The sequence below is a fragment of the Antechinus flavipes genome, chromosome 2 (assembly GCF_016432865.1).
Source record: "Antechinus flavipes isolate AdamAnt ecotype Samford, QLD, Australia chromosome 2, AdamAnt_v2, whole genome shotgun sequence".
Taxonomy (NCBI): domain Eukaryota; kingdom Metazoa; phylum Chordata; class Mammalia; order Dasyuromorphia; family Dasyuridae; genus Antechinus; species Antechinus flavipes.
Window position 1 is genome coordinate 675,661,600 of NC_067399.1, and position 22,059 is coordinate 675,683,658.

Genomic DNA, 22,059 nt, shown 5'->3' on the forward strand with positions numbered 1-22,059 from the left:
TATGTGAGCCCAAGTCTCTGAGCTGCAGACCGCATGGTCCGGGAAAAGCAGCCGCCATGGCTGGGGGACCTGAGGCTTTCCCACGTGTCTGCTCTCAGCCAATGCTCGAGGGGCTGACCAGTCCCAAGTAGGAACTTCCATAGTAACTTGGGCATCCAATGACTCCTCATTGCTGTTAACAAGCTCCTCCCGGGTGCCAGGTGCTATACTGGGCAATGGGGGAATAAAGATGAGAAAACAAGCAGTCCCTGCCCTCAGAAACTTGCGTTCTACTGGGAGAGGGGGCACAGAGTCACAGGGAGGCAGAGCTAGACAGGAAAGAACCCAAGTGCTCGAGAAAAATTTTAGGAGGTATTTCACTGGATTAAACTTAGGTCAGTGGCTGGTCCTTTTAGGTCCCAATTAAGACACTGAAGAAGAAATCGCTTGTCGAGGTATTTTATTCACAGCTGACTCTCCATGATCCTCCCCCCACCCCACCACCTTGGGAGTTTTCTTGGCAGATACTGGAGCGGTGGGCCATTTCCTTCTCCAGCTTATTTTACAGAGGAGGAAACTGAGGCAAACAGAGTTAAGTGACTCGTCCAGGATCACACAGTTACTAAGCAAATGTGGCCAGATTTGAACTCGCTGAGCTGCCTCGCTTCCCCCAAAGAAAGGAGCCCTCTAACTGGAGTCCTCAACTACCAAAGCAAAGCTGCTGCCCTTACCCCGCGGAACCCCCAGACTGCAAAAGGTCTAAAGAAAGGCCCTCTGACAAGCCAGATGAGGCTGAAGAGCCACGTGGTTGAGAGAAACATGGCCGATGTGGCGGGTGGGGGCCATCAACAAACTTACAGAATTCTCCCAGCAGTGATTTAAGGAGGGGGCCCATAGAAAACTTTGGCTACACCCCCAGCATCCCTCGTGCCCCCAGAAAGAAACAAAAGCCTGAGCACCAGCCTCTCTTCCATCTAACGGAGCATCACAAGCGGCGCTTGGGAATCCGGGTCGCAGAAGCCGTGCTTCGATGATCCGTCCCATGCTGAGCATATGTACACGTACACACATACACGTACACACGTGCACACCCGGCCTGGAGCCACCCAGCTGCCCACCCGAAGGCCCTGGGGAAGGGCTGTGGCGACTGAAGAACATTCAGCCACTGAGTCACTGCCAAAGGGGCCATTTTCCACTTTAAGGGTCTACAACAGAAGGCCCCAGTGAGGATGTCTCAGACCACGGCAGCTCTCAACTGGGATAAACTTTCTGAGTGGCTCCGGTTCCAGCAAGTGCCTCCCCGGCCCAATCCCAACCCTTCCCTGCCCATTCTGGACTGAAAGGCCCCCCTCCGCCTCAGCTCCTGCACCGAGCTCACTCTACTAAACGTCCTCAAAGTCAGACTGGTGCCCACCGAGGCTTTGTGGCGAGAAGATTAGAGACATGTTGGGAGCCACCATCTGCCAGCCCCTCTGACCCTGTGGGAAGCACTCGGCAGCTTGCGGCACCCCCTCTGCACCCTGGATTCTTCACCAATAAAATGAAACAGGAGGAAGGGACAGAGACAGAGGGAAAGACAGAGAGAGACTGACAGACACACAGAGAAACAGAAAGACAGAGAGACCAACAGATACACACAGAGAGAGACAGACAGAAAGACAAGAGACCGACAGACACACACAGAGAGACAGACAGAAAGACAGAGAGACCGACAGACACACAGAGAGAGACAGACAGAAAGACAGAGAGACCGACAGACACAGAGAGAGAGACGGACAGAAAGACAGAGAGACCGACAGACAGACAGAGACAGACGGACAGAAAGACAGAGAGACCGACAGACACACAGAGAGAGACGGACAGAAAGACAGAGAGACCGACAGACACACAGAGACAGATGGACAGAAAGACAGAGAGACCGACAGACACACAGAGAGAGACAGACAGAAAGACAGAGAGACCGACAGACACACAGAGAGAGACAGACAGAAAGACAGAGACCGACAGACACACAGAGAGACAGACAGAAAGACAGAGAGACCGACAGACACACAGAGACAGACGGACAGAAAGACAGAGAGACCGACAGACACACAGAGACAGACGGACAGAAAGACAGAGAGACCGACAGACACACAGAGAGAGACGGACAGAAAGACAGAGAGACCGACAGACACACAGAGACAGACGGACAGAAAGACAGAGAGACCGACAGACACACAGAGACAGACGGACAGAAAGACAGAGAGACCGACAGACACACAAAGAGACGGACAGAAAGACAGAGAGACCGACAGACAGACAGAGACAGACGGACAGAAAGACAGAGAGACCGACAGACAGACAGAGACAGACGGACAGAAAGACAGAGAGACCGACAGACACACAGAGAGAGACAGACAGAAAGACAGAGAGACCGACAGAAACAAAGAGAGAGACGGACAGAAAGACAGAGAGACCGACAGACACACAGAGACAGACAGAAAGACAGAGAGACCGACAGACACAGAGAGAGACAGACAGAAAGACAGAGAGACCGACAGACACACAGAGACAGACGGACAGAAAGACAGAGAGACCGACAGACACACAAAGAGACCGACAGACACACAGAGAGACAGACAGAAAGACAGAGAGACCGACAGACACACAGAGAGACAGACAGAAAGACAGAGAGACCGACAGACACAGAAACACCGAGATGGACATAGAGAGACAGAGACAGACACACACAGAGACAAAGACAGAGGGTGAGACAGAGAGACCAATAGACACACAGAGAGAGATAGACAGAAAGACACAGAGACCAATAGACATAGAGATGGACACAGAGAGACAGACAGAGACAGAGGGCGAGATAGAGGGAAACCAAAGTTACAACACAAAGAGAGACAAACAGACAGACACAGACACAGAGAGACAGAGACAGACAGACAGAGGGGGAAGGAGGGAGAGAAGGAGGGACTAGACGATTAGTTTAAGGTCTCTTTTTAGCTCAAAAACACTAGATTTCCCTGGAGTGCTTTTAGAGGATGTGGGAATTTTCAGGAATCCCAGTCCAGAAAGTGAGAGAAGGTAACCATGTGGTTCAGACACAATGGGAAGAGCACCCAAGGCTGCGAGTCAGAGGCCCGGAGTTCAAGGCTCTCCTCTGACACTTCCTAGGACACATTCTCCAGGAGGCCCCCACGTGCTTTATGAGCCCAACGGAGGGAAGGGGAAGTGGGGAGAGGAGTGGACAGAAGGGAGGCGCTAGATTGGCCCCAGAGAGCCCGGCCTGATCCCCGATGGCTGGGGAATCACAGAGCCCCTGAAAGGAATCGGAGGTGACTTCTAGCCCACCTTTGGGGGGCAGGGCCCTAACTCTACACTGAAATCCGATAACTGTACCCCCAACAAATCTGGTCAAACAAAAACTCTTCCACTCTCACGCTCTCCTCAGTGGAACAGAGCCAGCCGTGGGCGGATGGTCAGAGACCAAGTCAGGTCACAAACGCGGGGGGCCGACGGCGAGGCGAGCGGCTCAGCCAGGGATGTGGGGCGGCGGGGGTTCGGGGGGCAGGGAAGGCCGGGCGGGCGGCCGGCGCTGGGCGGCTGCCAGGGAGCTCTGGGCTTTCCAGCACCCGTGGCTCGGTGTCCTAGAACAATGCATTCCAGGGAGTCTTGAGCAAACAAGGACATGCCAAAATCTCTGACAAGTGGGGGGGAAAATGATTTTTTAAAAGGCAAGTTAGAACACATTTATCTGCGTATCACACACCAGCAACACCCACAGCACCTGATTCATGGGGGCATCGCGGCTCAGATTTCTGGCCTTCTCCTAGTTCCTGACAACTTCCCAGGTCACCTTGCAACCTGTTTCGACTTGGCAGGGCCGGCTTTCTTCCTTTTCCTTCTCGCCAGCGAGGGCAGCCGCTAAACTCCCGGAGAATCCGCTGTATCGTGCGGGCAGAGACGTCCTTCCAAAACCAAGACTCTCTAGCTTGAATCGCTGCCTTCTCCTTTAAGCAAAGGCCCCACGAGCCAGGCCAGGGCACCGTGCAGCTGCCTTTCCCTCTCTCCCATCCCCCCTCACCTTCCACTCTCCTGCTTCCCAAGGCTGGGATCACTGGCCCACCAGCCCTCAAGAATTCAGTCTCAGTGGCAGAGCACATGAGGCTGGCGAAGCTTCGGACGGTCGGCAAGGGGTCGGAGGGGAGTCCGAGGGAAGGATGGACGTCTCTGCCGCCCTCCGAGCCAACCCCGAAGCTGTAAGGGAAAGGCGCTTGGCGCCGCACTGACTAAGGGGATTGCACCAGAGTTCTCGAGAACTTTGAGAAGCAGCCTCGAAGGCTCGGAGCCGTCCTATGGGACTCTTGGCCAGCCCAGTCCCCTTCATCTTTTTGGGGCTGCAAGGGGGCTTTCTAGGAATCCCAAGTCTTAACCAGGAGAATAGGAGGGCTTCAAATGCCACAAAACCCAGATCCATTTGGCCAAATCCATTTCAAATCTCCACTAAGCTGGGCAAGATTATCCAGTCTGGTTTACTTCTATAGAAACATTCTAGATCTGAAGCTAGAAGACCCCTAGAGCTAATCTAGTCTAATCCCTCCATGGGACAAAAGGGAAAACGGAGGCTCAGAGAACAAAAATGTCTTTCCCGTGACCATAAAGCAAGTAACCAAGCCAGGATCCATGACCACTTTCGTAGCTCTTTCTATGATGCCAAATTAACTAACTACACAGCTGGGGGGGGGGAGGGGGAGGGAGTTGTGCTGCAGTGGATAGTGCGCTGGTCTGAGAGTCAGGAAGACCCTAAGTTCAGTTCAAATCTCAAAAAATTGCTAACTGTGTGACTTTGGGCAAGTCACTTAGCTTATCTGCCTTAGTTTCCCTTTTTTGCAAAATGTGAATAATAATAGCACCTACTTTCCAAAGTTGTTAGGAGGATAAAATATTTGCAAAGCAATTTGAAAACCTTAAAGCTCGATTCAAATATTAAATATTATTACTATTTAATTTAACAAGCACTTTGTAAGGGCCTACTATGTGCCAGTCAGTGTGTTAGGTGCTGGAGTTATAAACCACACACACACACACACACACACACACACACACTCTTTCTCTCTGTCTCTCTCTGTCTGTCTGTCTCTCTCTGTGTCTCTCTGAATCTGTCTGTCTGTCTCTCTCTCTCTCTGTCTGTCTCTCTGTGTCTCTGTCTCTGTCTCTCTCTGTCTCTCTCTCTCTCTCTCTCTCTCACACACACACACACACACACACACACACACACATCTAACTTCAAGGAATCTATTTCCATTGTACCTGCTAGCACCTCACCTACTACAGAAGGGAATGGGGCACACATAAAGTGGTTTTATTTTGGACTTCTTCCAAGGAAGTCATTAAAGTATTTTTAAAAAGAAAAGAAAGAAAAAAGGGAGGCGGGGGAGAGAAAGGCTTCATTACAGAGCAATTCCATCAAAGAGACCCATAGGGCAGCCCAATGCAGGGCTCGGAGACTCCCCGCCACTTGGGCTTCTTTGAAAGCAGGGGTTTGAGCCAATTGTTCTATCAGGAACTTTCCATCTCAAACCTCCTAGAATCCTGTGATCTTGTGACTTTGTACAAGTCACTTATCTCTGAGTCTCTAAAACAGAGAAACTCAAATCACAGGAGCGGTGTGAGGCTCAAATGCACTAACACCCACAGAACACTTTGTAACCACAAAGCTACCGTCACTGCAAGCCGGGTGACTTTGCCAAAGGTCTCTGACCACTCAGACCCTCACTCTGGCCAAGGGAGCACGGGCGACTCCACCTCTGTGTGCTCTTCAGCCAGCCTTGCCCCAGCCTGGAACCTCTGGCGGAATGAGGAAGACTCTCTCGTGGAAATATCACCCTGTTCACAATTCCTCCCGGAGGAGCTTTGGATAAAATTGATGGTTGTGTCCCATTAAACAAGGAGCCCTTCTTTCCTAATACTGGCCAAAGGCAAAGTTTGCCATCTCCTGTCACAAAAACCGAAGCTCTCTAAAGGCCGAGTGTCCCAATCCCAGCTACAGACCACTGTGAATCAGAGTCAAAGGTCACTAGAGGCCGTGGCATCCTACAGGAAGGGCATCCGTAGTGTTCGGCAGCACTGTCCCAGAATCCTTCAGTGGCCCTCGAAAGGGGTGTAGCTAGCTACTGAGGAAACCGACCCAGTGGACTTTCCAGACTGCCGGGACCGTGGGTGCATCCCGCAACACGGCAACAGGGCCGAACGGGGAGGCCTCCATCGGTTCCCAGGTGACCCTTCCCGATAGGATGCATTCTAGCAATGAAAGAGGCGCTCTAGCTTTAACGGGATTTTTAAAAATTGGGACTGCAAATAAAAGAAAGATTCGATCCGCAAACATATAAAGGAATGTGACTATAAAAGTCTCGCCAGTAGAACCTTTCTTATTAGCCCAAGCAAACAGGGGACCGCAGAAACCTGCCAAAGAACCGTTGCAGGGAGTGTTCAGATCAAGGCAAAGGCAAGATTCAAGTGACCTCATTAAACTTACCTGCATTTCATTTCCTACATTCGGGGCCAAACCAAGTTACTCTGGGTACAGACAGATCCAGTTTCTCCAAGTGAAAGCTCAAAAGATTAACTCACTCTGCCTCTTGTGTAGAGCCGCAAACTAACTCACAACATGAACTTTCCATTCTTCCTCTGGAAAAATAACAAGACACCGGAGACCGCTAAACACGAGATTTGGGGAGTCCCTCGCCAACAATTCATAAGACACTTCAGCTCTCACCCCGCTCCGGACACCTCAAAGCTGCTGAATTGGTTCCGATTTGCCTCGCTCTGCTAAGTCTCAAAGCGTCGTGAGAATCCCTCACACATTCGAAGCTGGATGGCCCGGGCTCTGACACAGATTGATGAAACCCTTATAAAAGTACTATTTGCAAGGAAGCAGAATCATTTTGGGGACACTGCATCGGAAAGAGATTAGCCGTGTGGAGAAACTTCCTAATGGTGTGAGGTCCAGAAGGATCTGTAAGCTTTCCTGTGAAAGCTGGCCCCGGTCCAATGTGTTAGGCAAGAACAACTGGAAATAAAACCAAGGCAAAGTAGCCTGGCGCCTCTGGAGGTCACGGGCTCCCCGGCACCAGAGACCCTCAAGTCAGATAGATGATGGCAGTGATTTCCTCATTCATGTAAAGGCCGAACTCTGTGGCCACTGAGGATCCTTCCAACTCCCAGAAGCCACCAGCAGGGACCTGCAGCGCTTTTTCTGCTTCCACGGCCATTTGGAATTATATAAATATATAAATAAGTGACCAAAATGTCAATACCTCAATGATTCCCCTACCAGACTGATATACTATGGAGGTCATCAATAAGATAAGGATGACAGTCAGTGAGTGTCTGAGGCTGGATTTAACCTCAGAGTTTTCCGAGTTCAGGCCTGGCATTCTAGTCACTGAGCCACCCAGCTGCCTCCAAAAAAAAAGAAAAACCATAAGTAGGAACCACACTCAGGGCCCCAGGGGAGCTGCTGACCCAGGACAGCAGACAGGGAAGAAAAGGGGCATGGCAAAGAGGAAGCCAGAAGGCCCCAAAGCCAGCACAAGGTAGCCAGGGCCAAAGGGAGAAGCGCAGTTATGGCCACCTCAAGCCTGGCAAACTGTCAACACAAAATCAAGACCAGGCTCTCCTCCGGAAGAAACGAGCTGCCAGTATTTGTGAACGTAAGTCTTGACTCCCAGAATCCCTAAATGGCTTCAGAGAGGGCATCCTGAGCAGGCTGATCAGTTTAGTTTTTAAAAATAAAATCAACAGCATTGAAATTCCCAAGAAGAGCTGAACAGGCAACATTCAAGCCAGCTGCTAAAAAGGCCTGGTGGGGAAACTAGCTCTAATTTGATAGGCAAACGCGAGGGCTTCTTCCTCAAAGGACACCAGGGGTCTCATCTGGGCAGCTGGGTTTTATTTTAAACCCAGCAACAATTTTTCTAGCGAACAAATACACGACCCGCCAACCACCTCTCATATTGAAAGCAGAAAATGTCTTCCAACATCCACAAAGAGAAAATCCCGGCTCATCCCTCGGCCTGTGGGACAAGACTCCCGCTCACTGCCTTCACTCAGCCCAGAGCAGAGAAGCAATCTGTATTTCTTCCTCCAGACCTAATGAGCAGAAAACGCCCCATCTCCACAGAGACCCAGCAAGCCCCGTTTCCGACGGAGGAGGGAACCCCAACAGCCACATATTTTGGGTGAGTCTTAAACTTCCCCAATCCTTCCTGCACTCTACTGACGAGAGCGGGACTTTCAAATGGGGGAAACTGAGTCATGGGGTAAATAAACAAGCCAAAGGGATTTAAAATCACAGCAGGAGTTTCTGATAATAATTAGTGGTCAGAGCTAATGAACTCAGAAGCCATCTCCGGCATTTCCCAGGCACTTTGGCCCTGTTCAAATCATCCTGACTTTTCCATGCTAATGGCCAGGGTGGGAGGGGGAAGAAAAATGTATCTAAAAAGTTTCCATTGGCTCCCAGGTGCCCAAAGCCCTTCCCTAAGAGGCTAAGAAGTTGCCAAAATAAGTTACAAATCAGAGCCTGCACTTTCTTCTCCTAGTGATACACTCACCACTGAACCAACCAGGAAGCGGCGGATACAAAGTAACCTCCAGCAGGGCAGGCTGATTCCTGGGGCTGCTGCAGGCCAGGGAGGAAGCTGAGCACAGGGGGCCTTCCAGACTAGGAGGTCAGGCCGGTCTTTCCCAGTCTGCCGTCCCCTCTTTCCCCTCACCGCCCAGAGACCTTCCCCTCAGCTACTTCCTCCACCACTTCCCCTCACCTCCTCCACCCCCATTTACACTGGAGGCAACTGGCTTGTCCCTAATTATTTCCGTGTGGTCTCCCCCTTAGCACATGAGCTCCATGAGGTCAGGGGCTAGTTTTTGTTTGTCTTTGAATTCCCAGGGCTTAACCCGGTGCCTGACACACAGTAGGCACTTAATAAATGCTTAGCCAATGACTGATGATGAGCAAATCCTCATGTTGGTTATTTCAGGAAAAATAAGCCAATCCTCTCTAGGTTAAGGCCCTCCTGCACGACAAGAGGGGAGCATGAAGCACTTTGGGGGAGGTTTAGTATTAGATTCTCCCCCCCAAAGACAGGCCCCACCCCCACGTGCTGAGCCTGCTCGGAGGCAGGACCCACGGGTGACCTGTGCTCCATCACCCATGGGCTGCTCTGGCTCGGAGGAAGGAGACCGGCATGGCAGCAGCCTCCTGGGGAGGTGGTAAGTGCAGAGAGCCCCGGCTCAGCTGGGCCTCGAGAATAACGAAAGGCTCAAGACTACAACAGTTATTAAGCACCTACTATTTATAAGTCTACCATTTGCCACACTAGGCTGAGGTCTGCCCTCTGACACTTAGAATAGAGGGAGGAAAGTGGAAAAGGGGGAATCCCCAGCCAGTAATCTAGAGCACAGCGCTGGCTGGGGACTGGGGAGGGGGGCTCAGCCTGCCCTTACAAGTGTGCGGTCCAGAAGGATCTGTAAGCTTTCCTGTGAAAGCTGGCCCTGCTCCAAAGTGCTGGGTGAGAGATCTAGTAACAAGGCCAGGAACCCTAAAGCCTAAGCAAGAACAACTGGAAGTAAACCCAAGATATTGCCCTCCTCTTAGCCTACCATCCTGCTCCGAGATGCGCCAAGGAAGGGATCGAGGACACGGCTTCAAGGGACCAAAGCGGGCAGAAGTCAGTTCTTTTCAGCAGCTTCAGGACGTGTGAGTTCATCCGGGAGGGTTCTTACGGCAGCTATCGGGGCCTGCTCCCTTTATACTCTCTCCCTTGATGACCTCAACAGCACCCGAGGGTTTAATTAAAATCTCTCTCAGCAGCACCCAGATCTCTATATTCAGCCCCAGGCTTTCCCCAGAGCTCCGCGCCTACATCATAAACTGCCTCCTGGACGTCTCAAACGGGCTCTCTCAGAGCTGCCTCACACGCAGGGTGTCCAAAACAAGATTCGCTTTCTCCCCCCCCCAACCTTCCCCTCCTTTAAACTCCCCTCTCCCTGGCCAAGTCCCCGCAATCCTTCCAACCTCCCACATCTTCCAATCCCTAGCCTCCGTCACCCACCTGTCCCATCAGTGAGCCAATGTTACTGCTTCTAACTGAGCTCTCCCACCCAATCACTTCTCCCCACCCACAGGTCACTCCCTTAGTTCAGGCCCTCATCGGTTCTCATCTAGAGATGGCAAAAAATGCACCCCCCACCCCCGCTCTTTCCCCGCCAGCCCATCCTCCAATCAATCTCGTAACTGATTTTCCTGATTTGACCACGTGGCTCTCCTAATGAATATCAATTTCAGCGGTTCCTTGTGTCTCTAAGATAAAGCCTTCTGTTTACTTTCTAAAATCCTTCACAACCTGGCCAAGTCTGCCTTTCCAAATTCATTTATACACTGCTGTCTACTCCAACCTCCCCCCATCCCTCCCAAACGAACCTTCCTTCTGTTCTTCCCACATGGCTCCGTCTCCCACCTCTGCTTTTGCACTGGACACCCCCATGTCTGGGACGTTGGTTCTGCTGATCTCTCCTTCAGAGAATCCCGGCCTTCCTTCCCGGCAAGGCCCGAGCACCACATTGTGCACAGAGCCAACCGGCAGTGCTCCCCCAATTAGCCTGTATTTAACTATCTGGAATTTATTTGCATTTATTCTTTATGTTTATTCTGTGCATATATATATATATATGTATGAAATCTGTGTATATAGACACACATACAAATGTAAACTTCTTGGGAGTGGGATGTTTCATTTACTATATTTGCATCCCCAGCACCTACTCCCATGTGCGGTATACAGTCGGTGCTTAATAAAGGCTGGTTCCTTGCATTTATCACCATGTGGCCAGCTGGGTGCCTCTCTAAATTTAGCCTTCCCAATGTTCTGCCCCTCATGGGGGCTGCCCTAGAAGCACCTGCACTCAGACCAGAGCTGGCAGAGCTCCCAAGGACCCGGAGTCACTCCCATGCAGGCAAATGTAACTCTAAGCTCAAAAAGAAGGGTTTGTTCAGTCTCAAAGGTCAGATTCCCCACTGGCCATCGGGGAGCTGGAGTTATCAAGGATCAGTGCTAACCACGAGCAAATCTAATCAAGACGGCAACAGGCCCTCGCGGCCCCAGCACCCACCTCATCGTCAGAGAGGGAAGCCTGAGCAGGCAGGCTGCTGGGCTGTTCTCGGGGGCCCCCCGGAAGTGGCTCCCCCGAGACTACACATTCACCCCCTCCTCCCCGGGGCATCCTCCTCTCACAGATCTGAAACAAGCTCGGGGCTCCCTCCTTTTGTGAGCCCAGAGCACGCAAAGTTCCCATCCGCTGAATGATTGGATCTGATTATTAGATTACTTCGAGCACGTAAACAAAACCTGATATTGAACAGAATGGTGGCGAAGGCATCATAATGCCATTGATGTTACAAAATGAGAAGTATAACCAACAACCCCAAAAGCTGGAAAAGATCTTCTCAATCTATTAAGTGGAGACTTGGATGGGACTAAGGACGGGGGCAGGAGCCATCACCGGGCTTTGCTCCTGGCTGCCGACAGGTAAGGAAGAAGCATTTTTTTTTTTTGAAAGAAATGGGTTTCTTGCTTTCTTTTTTTAAATAAAAGGTGCACCAAAGCTCGCGGAACGAGCAAAAGCTTTCAAACGAATTACCCCATGTTCAGATCAGGAAACCCAGATCTCCAGAAACTCCCCGACTGACATTTCTCCATCCGAGCTGAGCATTAGCAAGACTAAACAAAATTTCCCCTTTGAGATAAAACAGGACCCAGGCAGGGCCTCCATCTAGTAAACACAGCAACCTTCACTTCAGGGCAAACTCATGAAAAACCAGGATAACCACTGACAACCATTTTGGCTTCAGCCTTCCTGAAGCCATCTTTTCTGTCCTCAGCCCACAGAGCCCGGCTAGGAGGCAGCCAAGGTGGGGGCAGCAGGGCTGGGGTGGGGGTGGGGGGCGGGGGGGAGTCTATTTGGGAGGAAAGGAGAAAAGAAAACTCAGGGGTGACCTAGTGATCCATTCTCGAGCCAAAAGCCTGCCATGCTTTCAATCTCAGCAGAATGAAGTGATGGAAACATTCCCTCCATTCACCAGGCCTCCCTTACACTCAAGGTCCCCGGGGCTCTGACAGAAGGGCCTAGGGGAGGCTACAGTTTCCAGGCTCAGTCTTCAGGGGCCCTGGAGGCCCTGGCCACGTGAGCTGCAGCTTCCCCAGTGCAGGCCAGGCAGAGAACAGGAAAACTTTGGAGGTTGGATTCCCGTCCCACTGATCCTTAACCCAAGAGGAAATTCTACAAGGTGGAATCTTTGAAATGCAAACTCCTGAAGGTTCTTCCTGAGCTTTCTCTGCTGCCCCTTGAGACACCCCTGCAGGGCTTCTTTCCATCTCTCCCTCCCCTGTCATTCCTAAGCCTTCTGCTTTCCTCCTCCTCCTCCCCAAATAAACAGGCCGCCCTTCAAAACTTTGCCAACCAGTGAAACATTTCACTTTCTCCAGATGCTGCTGGGGGAAAATGTCCCTCCTCTCCCTGTCTCCCTTCTCCTCCCTCTCTCCCCCCCTTTCCTTATCACTCCCCCACATCAAGATGTGTTTTCTAAGGGACCTTTCTTCCCAGCAGAAAGCTGTTTGGCCATTTCTTGCTCTGCATTCAACTGTAGATCTCAAAGCAACTTTTAGACAAAGTTTCAGCAAAGTTAAGAAGAGCGACATCAAGAAATGGGCCTGCAGGGCCAATGGGCTTATGATAGAGAGAGCCATCTGCACCCACAGAGAGGCCTGGGGACTGAGGGTGGATCACAGCCTAGCATTCTCACTCCTTCTGTTGCTGTTCGCTTGCATTTTGTTTTCAAGAAAGTCTTTTTTTTCTTTTTGATCTGATTTTTCTCGTTCAGCAAGAGAATTGTATAAATATGTGTACGTATATTGGATTTAACGTGTTTAACATATATTGGAGTACTGGTCAGGTAGGGGAGGGGTGGGGGGAAGAAAGGGAAAATTTGGAATACAAGGTTTTGCAAGGGTCCATGTTAAAAAATTATCTGAGCACATGTTTTGAAAATAAAAAGAAAGAAAGAAAGAAAGAAAAGAGAGAGAGAGAGGAGAGAGGGAGAGAGGAAGAAGGAAAGAAGGAAGGAAGGAAGAAGGAAAGAGAAAGAAAGAAGGACAGCGAGAGAGAAAGGAAGAAGAAAGGAAGGAAGAATGGAAAGGAGGAAAGAAGGAAAGAGAATGAGAGAGAGAGAAAGAAAGAAAGAAAGAAAGAAAGAAAGAAAGAAAGAAAGAAAGAAAGAAAGAAAGAAAGAAAGAAAGAAAGATGCAGAGGACAAACCTGGATCCCAAATTTTCACAAGAAGAGACTATGTCCTAAAATAGAGTTGTTTGGTAAAGACAATGACTGCGACAAGAAGATAAGTCATATCCCAGGATCAGAGACTAAGAACTAGAAGGGATTTCAAGGCCATCCAAAGCAAGCCATTTTACAGATGGCCAAACTGAGGCTGTCTGAGGCTGACTGAGAAGTCACCTGTACCAGGGAGTAAGAGGCAGAGCTGGATGGGACAGACGGGCAAGGTCTCAGCCTCCAAACCTAGCTCCGAAGAGAAGAACAAACTGCTTTTGAATCCAGACATGTAAGCAGTAGGACCATTAGTCAGAGTGATGTAAACCACCCTGCCCACTCTGGAAGGAAAGGTCTCTGGGCACAGAAGATCTCTGGCTCGGCCCCAAGCTCTGCGCCCAGCACTGCCGAGGCCGGGCGATCCAGGCCAGCCCCTGCCACACAGGACACAAGGACTCTATACAGACAGCCCACACACGCTCCAAAAGAGGCAGGGGGAAAGGGAGAGAAGGGCACGGCAAATCGGAAAGCTCCCCCTTCGGGCGAGTCCATCGGGGCCTCTGGCCAGGGAGTGGGAAGCTCTGAAGGGCAGGGCACTTTTCAGAGTAACCCCTATTCAGGAGAGGAATCATGGCCGCCTCAGGAGCAAGCAAGGCAGCGGCAGAGCTGGGCAGAGCAGGATGGGCCCAGCCGAGCCAGACCAGGCCGAGGTGAGCCAAGACGAGATAAGCTAAGCCGGGCTGGGCCGGGCTGGGGTTAGTAAGCTGGGCTGGACTGAACTGGGCCGAGCCGGGCCGGCTCATACTGAGCTGACCCGAGCTGGGCTAGACCAAGCCAGACCGAGCCGAACTGGGCTGAGCCGGGCTGGCCCAGACTAAGTCGAGCCAGACGGAGCTGAGCCCAGCCGAGCCGGGCCAGGCCGGGCCAACGGAGCCAAGCCCCGGGCAGGCATGAATGCTGGCAAGGAAAGGGCTCTTTCAACAGAGATGAAGAATGTGAGTGAAAACGGAGACACGGCCAAAGCAGCAAAATCCAGAGCACCTCCAAGCTGCAGATTTCTCCCTGAGCCCAGTGCAAAATAACGGCACCTCTCCGGGCTGCAAACGCTGGTGATTTCACCAAAATGCCCGTTTGCTGGAACAATTAGAGACTCTCTCCACATCTGGTTTCCATCTAAACCTGGAACTTGTTTTATCAGCTTATTACATAACAAATGATGCCGCCAGGTTTCTTTTGTTACACGCTGGAAAGGTGTGCGGTGGCGGCCTGTTTTCTTTGGCCATTTTACTTGTTTAGGCTTTTGTTTCTGCTTTTTTGGAAAAGATGTTTTTAGGCTGCAGAAAAAACGCATTTATTGAGCTTGAAATGATCATTCAGCTGCCCTCCCTTCAGCTGCAGATAATATTAAGGATGAAGCAAAATCTTTTTCGTCCGGATTTCGAGTCAGAGAAGCCAGTTCAGAAGTCGGGTCTGTCATTTACTACCCTGGTGACTTTCTGAACTCAGTTTCCCCATCTGTAAAAAGGGAAGATGAGACTCAATGGCCTCCAAAATCCCTTTTCAGTTCCAAAACCTCATATAACGCCATGCTGCTCTCCAGCATCCTCTGCTGCCTAATCCCAGAATGGTCTCCCAAGAAGGCCCATCTCTCTGCAGCCTCCCGAAAGGAAGTTGAGCCCCAGACTGAAACAGATGGCACGGCAACACCAGAAGTCGGAGCATCTGAGTTTTGAAAGACATATTAGAGAGAATCCTTCAGCACCCCACTCTTGAAAGCACCAGAGGTAACGTTCCGAAGAGACGCCAGGTTTTCTCGATTTAGGGTTGGATAGTTGCTTGGTTTTTTGCATAAGGACTGGAACGAGCTGTTATATTACAAAAGCTGATTCTCTCTTAAAGGGAGAACAGAGAAACTGAGTCACAGATCTCTTGGCCAAGACGGGGATAGGTAGGAGAGCTTCTGTTTGAATAGACAGACTTGGCTCATCCAAGTGAACTCTAGTTTCAGCAGCAGTGACAGTATCAGCTGTTATCACCAAATTGTTTTGTTTTAAGATAGAGATAAAGGCAGAATAGCACTCCAGCCTCCCAGGGAGGAAAAAACAGACTCTGGGAAACACATCAAGGCTTCAACCTTAAGATCACCTTGTTGCATGGAACGCCACTTCTCCCCCACTCCTTTTGGGGGGCCGAAGCAGAAAAGGCATTGGTCATTATGGAGAAAGACCCAGACAACTCTCCTTTCCTATTTGGTTTTAGAGAAGTCAATCGGATCAGGGCTTTAGGTTCCACAGAGCTGGTGACAGCCGGGGCACCCACCCTGGGTGGAATAAACACCAGGTCCCTGTGGGAATGAGGCGGAAAGGCTGAAGAAGCCTAGCCTGAAGGTGTCCATTATCTCCGACAAAAAAGGGTTGCCGAGATGGACAAATGTTGCTGGTTCCTGTTGTCCTCCTGACCAAACTGGCTCTCTGTGTGTGTGTGTACGTGTGTGTGTGTGTGTGTGTGTGTGTGTGTGTGTGTGTGTGTGTAGGGGAGATTAGGAGGCAAATGTTGCTGGTTCCTGTTGTCCTCCTGACCAAACTGGCTCTGTGTGTGTGTGTGTGTGTGTGTGCATGTGTGTGCATGTGTGTGTAGGGGAGATTAGGACGCAAATGTTGCTGGTTCCTATTGTCCTCCTGACCAAACTGGCTCTGTGTGTGTGTGTGTTGTTGTTGTTGTATTGTGTGGAGGGGGGATTAGGAGGCAAATATTGCTGGTTCCTGTTGTCCTGACCAAACTGGCTGTGTGTGTGTGTGTGTGTGTGTGTGTGTGTGTTGTGTTGTGTGTTGGGGGAGATTAGGAGGTAAATGTTGCTGGTTCCTGTTGTCCTCCTGACCAAACTGGAGAGTGAGTGAGTGTGAGTGTGTGTGTGTGTGTGTGTGTGTGTGTGTGCGTGTGTGCTGTGTGGAGGGGGGTTTAGGAGTCGGGTAAGGTTCCTTAAACAAGAGCAATTCCTGCTCACAAGTGACTGCTGAAGTGCTCCGTGTAAATGAAAGCAGAAGCTGGTCAACTTGACATGCTTTTCCAGCAATCTCTCAACTTTGGTTAACATGCGAACTTCTCCCCGAGGGAGATTTTGGAGACTAGCGATTCCTTCCACCCTCCCAAGCACTCGGGCAGCACTCCGGGTGTGCAGGCCGGCTGGGATCTCCGGGATGTTTGCCCCAGACTGCCTTTCCCTCCCTGGAGGTTGCAGCGATATCCTGCTTTTCTCTGGGGGCTTCTGGCACTGGCTAGCACCGGGAAGCCAGTTCCTTGGAAGTTTCCCCACGTGCTCCAGGCACCCTCCACCAGAAGGGGCTCCTCCAGGGAGGGGTACAGTGGCATTCCCACCACCCCAGCAGTCCATCACACAGACACACACACACTCTTTTCTAACTGTCCCCAGCTGGGGAGAGCTGAGCTTCGCCCTTCTGCAGGGAGTGGCGAGCTGGGAGCCGCTGCCCTGGCACCCACAGGTGGGGAGGCAGGCCGGGCTGGAGCTCCCCCGCGCTGCCAGGGCCACTTCTTCCCCACTCCGGACTCACAAAGAATGTAATGTAACGTACGCAACACTGGCAGCGTAGCCTATAGGAGGCAGAATACCATCCATCAAACGCTGCAAAGAGCCTTTCTTTGTTCCCCATCTTTCTAAGTACAGTATGTGCTAATTAACCCGGCTCCACTCGGGGAGGCGCTGGAAGAGTTACCGGAGAAACGCGAGCCTCCCTCCGGCCAGCTGAAGGAGCCAAAGCCGGCAGCGCCAGCGGCCGCCCCCGGGCCGTCCGCGCTGCCCCCTCGGCCCCCGCTCTCGGCAGCGTCGGCCCGGACCCTCGGCATCTGCACCCGGGGGTCCTGCGCTAACACGCGCGCGGGACCCCAGAGACCGGGCAGCGCTGCTGCCCACGCCCCCCGCGGCCCACGGCCGCTCCCCCGGGACTGCCAAACGCAGGAGGTTCGGCGAAAAGGGGATTTCCCCGGTGCCCCCCAGGGCCGTACCCACCAGCCAAGCGGCAGGGCAGAGCGTGCGAGTCACCGAGCCGCCCCCTCCCCCAACCCCGCCCCCACCGCCCCACTCCCGCGTGGAACCAAAATAAATGCACGAGAAGCCAGGCGGCGAGCACGCCTCCCGCTCCTCTGGCCTCCCGGGCGCCGGGAGCAGCACGCAGCCCCAGCCTCCGGTGCCCCCGGCCCGCCCGGGCACACGTAAACTTAGGCAAACAAAAGAGTTGTCTGCCGCTAAATCGGAAACTTTGGGGCGAGCTGCCCGGCGCCGCGGGGACCCCGAGCGGGCTGCCGCGTCCGGGCCCCTGCCTGGGCTCGCTCGGCACTTTCCCCCGGCCTCCGTGCGCTCCGCCGAGCCCTCATCCCGGCTTGGCCCGGCCGGCCCGGCCCGGCCCCTCTGCCCTCCACGGGCTCCGCTCCCCGGCGGCGCTGCGCCCGGACAAAAAGCGAGAGGGGAGCGAGCGAGCGCGCCCGGAGCCGGCCCGGAGCCCGCCGGGTCCGCGCGCCCGGCTCGCTCGGACACACTGTAACAATATCTGTCTGCCCCGGCAGGGCCAGCCCACTGGCGGCGGCGGCGGCGGCGGCGGCGTGGGCCCCGGGCCGCAGGAGCAGGGCGCGGGGCGCAGCCGCTCCGGAGCGGGTCTTACTCTGGCTCGGGCGAGCTCCCGCGGCGGCGGCGCGGATCCCCTCGGGAAGTTGGCGGCGGCGGGCGCGGGGCGGCGGGAGCGGAGAGCAGCGCTGCGCTTTGTAGCGATCTGCGAACGGGGAGGAAATAGACTTGTCACTTCCTGAACTGTTCGCAACTAGTCCCTTTAAAAGGCGCTCACCCAGAGGGCAGGGCCGGGCCGCGCCGCGCCGTGCCGTGCCGTGCCGCGCCGCCCCCGGGCTTCAGCCGCCGCCGGGCCGGCTGCTGCCGCTGGGGCTCCTGCTGCTGGGGGTCCTGCTGCTGCTGCTGCTGCTGCTGCTGCTCCTCCTCCTCCTCCTGCTGCTGCTGCTGCCGCCGCCGCCGCTGGTCCTCCTCCCGCTGCTGCTGCTGCTGCTGCTGCTGCTGTCGCTACTCCCACCTCTGCCGCCGCCGCCCCCCGCCCCCGCCCAGCCCCAGCCCAAGGCAGCCCGCTCTCTGCCGGCCCGGGGCTCCGAGCCGCGGCGGCGGCGGCGTGTGGCCCGAACCCACGGGGGCGTGTGTGTATGGACGCGTGTGTCGGGCTGTGCGCGTGTGTGTGCGCGCACGGAGCCTCCAGTGGGCGGGGGGCGGGCGGGCTGGGAAGCGGCAGCGCGTGGTGTGCTGGGGGCTGGCTCTGCTAGAGGGCGTCCTGGGAAAGGGGCCGGCGGCTCGGACTGCCCGGGAGGGGAGGGCACGGGGCCCACCGAGGCAGTCCCGGGCCTGCTTCCCGGCCCACCTGCCCAGGTGAGAGCACCGCGGGATGGGCCCCGGCCCTCCGCCCTCCCTCGCAACCACAGCGCCCCAGCCCTCCAGAGAAAGGGAGTGACTGGACCTCCGCGGCCAGCTTCGGGGGCTTGAAGTCGCCGTTGATCCCAAAGTTTATTTCCTTTTATGGGGGGAAGGGGAGGGAGAGGGATTGTGGGTGCATTGTTCCTTTAGGAAAAAAAAAATGGCTCTTTTCCTAACCTAGAGGGGCTGGAATGAAATAAAAGAACGAGTCCTTCGGCAGCCACATCCCAAATCCACGCAGCTGCTTAAGGGAGGCTTGGCGGTTGCTAAGCAGAGGCCGGCTGTGTTTGGCTCGGCAACTTGGGATGTTGACTTTAGTTCAGGAATGCCCCCCACCCCCCTGGAATAAGCCTCGTTTTCATTGTGCTCCTTACCTGGGGGGGACTTGGATTGCTTTCCTTCCTTAGCCAGCCGAGGCCAGGATTTCTTATCTCTCCTTTCCGTTGGGGCAGATCATTTAGGTGACCTTCACTTTCTCCCCCTTTGCTTCCCCCCCAAAAGACTTCACATTTCTGGAGAAATGGGCTTCCTAAAAAAGTGCCCGATTTTTCACCGTCCTCCCCTTTCTTGTTTTGTTCCCTCGTGCCAAAAAAACAAAACACCTCATTACTTCACGTGGACGGTGTCTGAGCCATTTGAATGGGCCTATTGGTAAATCAAGAAACTTTCTTGTTGCTTCTAGGAACATTTAATTGGTTTTAATCCAATGTTTCAATCCCCAGCATCAAACATCAATGAACTTGTTGAGTTCGGGCGCACTCAGGAAATGCTTCGATTTCATGGCTATTGCCGAGATATTGAAGTTTTTGATCACACTGGCCCATTCTTCCCAGAGAGCCTCAGCCCGTGTCCACTTTCACATCTAGCGTGGCCCACTCCGATCTCTGTCTACTCATTTCGAGTGCAGAGGACTGGAAGGGACCCACCAATCTTAAGAAAGCCAAGACAGGTTCCTGTACTTCAGGCTCAGATCTTGGCCATATCTGTACTTACCTATATCCCTTTGCATTAAAAATGTTCTCAGAACCCAAGCTTGAGCTTTGCAGGTGTTTCCATGAGTAGAGTCCAGAACAAGCGGGGCAACTGATCCACCCAGGAACACCAGCACTTATTGACAAACGTCAGGGCTTCCTTGCCGCTGTCCCATCGCCTCCCTGCTCTGCCACTCACGGCCGGAAAGAGCCTTTTCATTAGGAGGCTGACAGTGACTCCTGCTGGCAAACAACGGCCATCAGGTCCTCTGAAATGGGCTGCTTTGGGAGGCCTGCAAGCACTAGTAGTCTTCCTGTTTGTTTCCTTTCTTCAGCGCAGTCTCGTTCTCACACATGTGCAGAGGGGGCCACGGCTCCTCCCGGCACACCCTGTTGTTCTGGACCTTCTGGAGAAGAGCTCGTCAGTCCCGCTGCACTAGCTAACAACTGTGTAAGATGGGCCACACAGAGAATGATGGGTAATTCCTACTTCTGGGGGATCTGAGCCCTCTGCTCTCCAGTGTTCCCATATACCACAAACCGCTGTGGCTGCCTTCTATCATACGGCACGCCTCCTGTGAAATCCTGCTCAGATCTGGCACCCACACTCGGAGGTGGGCCTAGGGTGGGCTAGAAAGCTTCAGAAATGGGCGTGACATCATGAGCATCGAGGCTCTCCTCAGGGAGTGAGGGGATTTTTTTCAGCCATGACAACTACAAAAGCTAGGAGTTCCAAACTATCAGCATCCAGATGGGAATTCAGGCAGTATCTACATTTTGAAGCATTAGAAACGGTATGGGGAGCCCTTCGAAGGACGAGGACATCTATTTCCCTTCGGCCCATGGCTTCATCAAAAAATCAAGCAGCAGAGCTAAGATACAGCCCCCAGCCTCTAAAAACAAGTTGATAGGAGAGATCCTTAAGGCAGTTTCCACTCTTTATTATGAATCCATAATTCATCTCCTCTGGGTGCATTGGGGTGATCACCCCAAATTACACCTTCCCGATATAATAAAGCAGAGTTCATTCAATCATCAGACTCCATCCTGACCTCCATCCCTGGGTGAAGATGGAGGAACCATTACAATCTTCACCACAGCCTCAGAATACTATTTAGAGTTGTGGAGGAAAAAAGAATTACAAAAAAAACATATAAAAATATCCTGAGAAACAGCAGGCAATGAAATGTGGCCATTCTGGAGGAAGGCCCAGCCAAGTGACCTTGCTATGGACAGTCTAAGCAAAGATTTACTAGGGTCAACCTGAACTGGGGGGGGAGGCAGAGCACTGAAAGGCAACAAAAGGGGCCCTTTTGTAGCTGGACGAATCTGTTTCTGTTTCTTTAGAAGAAATAAATCCAAAGCTCCCAAAGCAGAGAGCCAGCTCTCTCGATGTTCAGTTTGTCCCCCATTATTAATGATCCAGACTGACCCTTGCAGCCCTGGTCTGGGAAGGAGCTCAATACCGCTTGTTCAACAAGAGGAGTTCCTCCCAGAACTGAACTCCGAATCCAGGGATCGGATGAGCTGGATCCGCAAACCAAGGACATGCAGGTGCCCGAGAATTAATGAACCCCTTCGCCTTCCCTCCGTCACTGCCAGTGTCAGTCACATTTCACACGCCACTTTTTACATCTGACAGGGCTCTTTTTCAAAAGCAGGACCTTGATGAATGGCTCGTGATGGATTATGAGATGACAGACACAGCCCAAGCTTTCCAAGACGTTTTCTGTGATAACCAGCTACTGGGAACAAAGCTAACTTCATGGAGGGAAATTGGAAGCACGGCTGTAGAGAGAACTTGAAAATCAGTCTCACGGGAAAGGCTCTATTTTTGGAGTTGGCCGTTCAGGAAGGAAATGTTCCCGGTGGGGCCTCCAGAGCCCTGTGCTCCCAGCTCAGGTGCTTAAGCCCGTCCCAAGGCACCGAGCCCCATTTATCTAGTGGCCTTTGACTTGTCCCCAGAAGGGAATGAACTATAACCAATATAGTTGCTCTGTAATCGGTGTGTTGAGCTTTATAATTCAGAGACTAAGAGTCCCTTGCAGTGCAGACTAGCCAAGCAGTCTGATGACTCTGATCTAGCTCCTTTGGCAGAATTGAGAGTTGAATGCAGCTTGAGGGGAAAAGCACCACTGAAAGCCCCGCAGTTGGGAGCTGCCTGCCCAGCCCCACTGAGGTAAGAAAGCCGGCCAGCTGGGACGGCTTTGTGTGCCACAGAGTGGGGCTTGAAAGCCTCCAGCCCGGGCACAGACC

General features: G+C 52.9%; 1 protein-coding gene across 1 annotated transcript in view; it reads right to left on the reverse strand.

Annotated features, from left to right (window-relative positions):
• The window catches only part of FAM53B (family with sequence similarity 53 member B), a 79,945-nt gene extending 61,739 nt beyond the window's left edge, over positions 1-18,206 (reverse strand). The window contains exon 1 of the mRNA XM_051982684.1: positions 18,027-18,206. The gene's annotated coding sequence lies outside the window, so the exon portion shown is untranslated. The remainder of the gene's footprint in view (positions 1-18,026) is intronic.
• Positions 18,207-22,059: the final 3,853 nt, after the last annotated feature.